The following is a 6000-nucleotide window of genomic DNA, read 5'->3' on the forward strand; positions in this document are numbered from 1 at the left end:
TTAAAATATTTAAATACATGTAATCAAGATGGCAGTGAACACTCCACAGTGCCCAGGTTTGTTCTACAGATAATTGCAAGTCCAACAGAAACAGGAAAGCTTTATCCCAAGCACCAACATGCTGAATAAATGTTTTTTTGATAGTTAAATTCATTAGAGCTGGAATTTTCCAGTCTTTTTGTGTGCTTGACTGCTTACATGGTTTCCCGAACCTCTTTAGCTTTAGGGAGCTTAGGGTCTTTGACATATAATTTTTTTAAAACTCTGATTGCCTTATTAACAAACTAGTTTTTCCATTAGTCACAGATTATGTTAATTTAAATTTCAGTTTTAAAATCTTTCCAGGCTACAGGAGATTAAAACAACAACAATAAAACCTCAGTGCTATCAAAGTCTGGATCCTAACATCAAACATAGAAAACAGATTCCTGATTTAGCCCCAAGAACCCACCGCTGTGTCACAGGAAGAACTAAGCTTCTTAAAATGGCAGTGCAATACAATCAGCAGAATAAGCAGATGTCATCTAAAGTCAGATATGTTCTGCCTGAATCTGCCTGCAGCAGGCCAGGAGTAAACACTGACTGCACCCTTCCTGCAGGCAGAAGTAGCTGGGTACCCTCTTCTACTTGGGGTGGGCATCCCTGCACCATCTTCCAGTATTAAACATATTTTTCCTAGCAAAGAAAAAACCAGGACTTTCTATAGAAAGTTGGTGTGTATCACTTATAAATAACAGCTCACAAACTAGAAGTCTTCTCAGACTAAAGGAATTTAAAGATACAGTTTTTAAAGTGGGTGCCTTAACCAGGAAACTGCAGCTTATTTACTTAAAAGCTTTTTCAGCTGAAGCTGTGATATGCAGAAAGAATTAAGAGTCATTTAAAAAAAATAGTCAAGAAATAAGAGGACAAGTGGAAGAGTACATTGTAAACTTAGGAGTTAAAGCAGTTACGTGGAATGAACTGTTGCTGCACACCAATCCCTGTTTCCAAGATTGCATTCATATTTTATTCAAGGACTTTTTCATGTACAAATAATTTAAAAGTAGGAAACCAAACAGAGTACTGAGAGTGGTGAGCATGTCACACATATTTAGGTGTACATTCAAGCTGTTAGACAACAGCAAGAATGGGGTTACTTCATGAAGGGAGACAAACCAGAGGTGACCCCAGAGCAGGCAGCACACTCATTGACCCAGGCGCAGTCCTGAACACAAGCAGGGCACTGATGACAGGGACCATCAACAGCCTCAGACACATCCAGTGGTGAACTCAGTCCAGGGTCCCTTCAGGGGGCAAAATAAGGAGCAGGAGGAGGTGGGTCCAGAGGCAAGACTGCCCCACAGGCATAAAGTGTCCATCTGGGAAACAGGCCAGGAGGCAGTCACACATAAAGCATAGCTCAGAAAGGCATTAAGGCCCCCAAAGGGAGTTATAATGGGGCTCCTGGACCCATGGAGAGGTGTAGGGGGAGGCTCCAGGGGCAGGTGGTCAGGGCCAGTAAAATCTTGTAGTGCCCTCAGGGCCTTGAAGCAAAGCATCCATCAAGCTTCAGGATCAAAACCAGGTTTAGGGTTCCCGGTAATTCTCAAGATAGCGGTGGTCCTGAGTACTGAAATATTCCAATCTAGCTACCATAGATCTGCAGCTTAGGTGGTATATTAGTGTGTAGCCAGCTGAGGGAAGAGAATTATAGGGGGCATGTCCCCATTTGCAGGTAGGCAACCCACATTTTTACCAGATTTGCCACAAAGTTCAGAATATTGAATTGAGTTGGCTGTTGATGTTCTACTTACCATGTTGGTGTTGGTAACATTCCACTCTCAGATCAAGAAAAATAACCAGGACAGTGAAAATAAAGAACAACATTTCACATTCAATTTGCTTCAACTGCCAAAACAACATAGAACAATCCTGGTGCTAATTCTCAGTGATAGGGATTTTGTGGCAATTATGTCATCACTGCAATTAATTTCACAGTGAACATTATATTCAGCCTGTGTAATCCTCCCACCAAGTAGCATTGATCTCTCAGCCTGGTATAATTAGACAAAAGTTTCAGGATTACATTAGGACAGACAGAAGATATTTACAGAGAGTAAGGTCAGCAAATTACATGTAGGAGGCGGCAGTGGTAGTGGAGTAATGGTCATGCCTTGAACAAGCAAAGAATATGGTCTTTGGGATTCTAATGGAAAACTAAGCAAACCCTTGAGCTCTTGCCAAATATACAAACACTGAGCAAAGAAAACAAAATTAAACAAGGTAAAAATTAATAAACAGTCTCCTTGCACACATTTAGGAAAGCCAAGTATAGTCCTGGTTATTGTTATAGCTGAACTGTCTTTGGCAAAAGCCACATCTTTAGTAAAATAGTCTAGTCACTGAGCACTGAAACTCCATTCCAAAGTGGAGTTTATTCTGCTGGGGATATACAAAGCTATTTTTCTTCGCTACTCAAGCCACTCAGCCTACCACAAGCCTACTTCTGCTCTACTGAAGTCAATAATAAAGGTCCTATTGATTTCAATAAGGATGGCATCAGATCCAATGCCAGAATCATCCATGAGGTAGAAAAAAACCTAACAGCTGAATATTGAAATGGCATGATGAATGCCTGCTATTTTTAGCACTGCTTTTATGCATTATTCTAAAAAGAAAAACAGGAAGGTGTTTCTATTTTACTGTAAAATTCATCGGAAATAACAGAAGTTTCATCGATGCATAAAAATATCATGAAATTATTACTTTGCTTTGTGCATTGTTGATGTGAAAAAGAATAGTGGATTCAAAAGATTCTTTTTTATTCAAATTGTATCAGGAACTCTAATAAGACACATTAGATTAAAAGTGTGTGCACACAGAAACTGTTTGTCTTTGCAAAAGGCCAGTCCAAGAAGTTCCATATTTTGGTTATATGTAATGTTTCCACGAATAGCTAGGTATCAGAAAATTAGCTTACTAAATTCAAAACATTCACTACAGATGACTGTTCATATATGTGAAGCCAATTAGTCTAAACTTAAAGATTCACAAGGAATTACTTTGAAAGTCTTTGCATTTCTAAACTATAACTAAAAACAAGAATGCATCAGAATTTGTTTGTTAAATAAACAAACTGTCTAGAGGTAAAGAGCAAAGACTGTATCAAATATAATCCCTAGGCTGAAAAGCAGAGTAATAAACAGTATCTTTTTTGCTAGAGGTTCTGATTTTTCTACAGATTACTCCTCTTTTCAGTTTTGCTTACAGAAAGTGGTAAAAACCGGTAAAATTATTTCAACAAAAGAAAACATACAGGACAATAAAGAAAGCTTTTGTGTGTTTCCTCCCCCATTTTTCCTCAATTTGTTACTTCCAACTGTCTGCAAAGGTCTTTGCACATAAGAAATTTGGCACTGTCAAAACAAGCACTACTTAAACTATAAATGCATTTTAGGCAGCACGTATGTTTCTAAGCTACTGGAACTGTCTATTGAACTTTTAATGCAGTATCTTCTATGTTATGCACAACATTCATGCACTAAGAAGAAAGCTGATTCTCTACCTTATATTTCATAAAGACAGCTGAAATTCAGTATACTCAGCTAAACTGTATTGAAATCAATACAGAGTTTGTAATAAAAATACAATAAAGAACATATACATTTATTTACCTATATTCTGCTCATGCCTAACTACAGCGGCCTTTCTGACCGTGCTTAAAAGCCATGGAAAATGGCTTCTGTAGTACAGACAATGCCAGGTTTTTTGAGGTTGATGAGCTAGCAAGTGCACATTATACCTTCGTGTTGTTGTTTCCTTCTCTTGGGAAGGAAAGGACAGGTGGGGAAAGAGGGCATGCCTTGAAAGTCAAGAGGATCATCTGAACACAGAAAATAGTGTGCAATCATATCCTGCTCCTCTTGCTACCCTCTAGGCTCTGTTTCTTCATTGTTCTCATTGATCATACTTCTCTCATTGCATATTAAGTAATACGTATTGGTCTCAAAGAGGTGTTACGTTACAGGGATACAGAACATTATACAGTAGAATAGAACAGACTTCCTTTAAATATGTCCCAATGTAAAGTAGAACAGACTTCCTTAAACATCTCAATTATAATCTTCCTAAGCACAGTTTAATGTAAACTAGTGAAAATTACAGAAATGCCTTTAAGACAAGATTGAGAAGTGTGTTTGAAACTCAGAGATTCATTCTGTTTTACTTTGGTGCTCCCTAGAAGCAATTCTTCTATCTATTTGACATATGTTGAAGTGAAGTTCTATGTATTTGACATCTACTTTTACCTATATATACATATATATCTACACACCACACATATATATATACCCCCAAAAAACCCCCAAAACATTTGATATCTGCTTTCACAGATCTAGAAAAGGTTAATAAATCATTGGCTAAATAAAAGCCTTCATTTCTTCTACATTGTTCAATTTTTGCAATCTTATTTTCTGAATTACAATAGTTTCCAAAAGCAAAACAAAGAAATTCTGTCTGAAATTATAGTTTAAAAACCCCAAATAAACCAAAACCAAATGGCAACCAATTTTGCTCTGATGGTAAATTTATTCTTAAAGTTTAGGTGATGATATTCATGGTATTTTCCTCATAGACTCCTTAATTTTATTATATGCAATGCAATTCAACTAGAAGAGTCAGAAGAGCTATTTCAGGATCCCATGAAGATAAAGCAGGCCACAAAATACACACATAATGACAGTCAAATATTCACCATGCTGTCCACACTATGCACTGGAAAACAAGGAAAACTAAATGTCATCTACAGAACCATGACAAAATCATTAGCTATATAGATACCCTTAATAGAAATGCTAAGATTTATATGAATGAAGAAGACATGCAAATACATGGGTGTAAAAGCATCTGAAGGGCTGGGGTGGGGTAGGGGTGGGGTGGGGTGAACAACCACCAAGAGAAAGGCCATGAGAATAATCTAACAGGTCATCAGGATCCTAGCACATACCTCTGTGCTGTTTCTCAGGATACTCAGGTTGAGAGAGAAATCTTGGTAATTCATAGAGTGTAAGAAAAGACTGATTGCTGCCAGCTCCTACACTGTACTAAGACACATCCAAATCCAGTACATGGTAAGCAAATGAAGAAGAGACCTGGAAATATGACTAGGACTCAACATGTGATGTCCCTTGTCCTCAACATTGTCACAAGGAATCCTGGACGGACTAGTTGTATAGAAGCATTTTGGTATCTAATGACTGGCCAAACTATGATGACACATACATCTTGCTGTTTGTGAATATGTGGTTGTCAGAGTACAATACTCTCTGACCAGATTCTTTTAGATATTCCATATGTGGAGGATGTAACTTTTAATAACATTTACTTTTCTGAAGATATTTGATGTTACAGGGGATTCCTGATTTAGCAGAATGATACAAAATATATTGAAAACACAATACAAATGCAAGTTACACTCAGCAAAAATATAGCTATTGCAATACACAGTTCAATCATAATACCAATTTGATCTCCACTACCAGTCTCTATAATATGCTTACCATCATGACACTGGGCATCCCCAGTTGCTGGGCATGAATACCTGGGTTAAAGCCAGCTCAAGCCCGTCATTTTATTCAGAATTCTTTTGCTAGTTGTTTGTTTTTTATAATCTGTGTTGGGCTAAGCAATGTATACACGTCCCCCATGCTGGTGCGGCTAACTCAGTGACACATTCATAGTCTTTAAATGAATTAATTAAAACATTTACACCACCAAATGATTCACGCAGCTGTGATGTAGTCAGCTGATCCACCCAACAGACATAGCTGACTAAAACAAAGACCACTCTTAGGTCCACCATGTGTTGAGATAAAGTAAATTTCTCTGCAGCAGCTGTGGTCTGTCACATCCTACCTTATTTCCTGACCTTCATGGGCATGTCACCCTTGCCCATTGCCTCTGAGACTTCTTCCATTGTAGGGGTTATTAGTCAGTAACAGTGGTATGATAGTGTATGTG

This window comes from Falco cherrug, chromosome 3 (assembly GCF_023634085.1).
Source record: "Falco cherrug isolate bFalChe1 chromosome 3, bFalChe1.pri, whole genome shotgun sequence".
NCBI lineage: Eukaryota > Metazoa > Chordata > Aves > Falconiformes > Falconidae > Falco > Falco cherrug.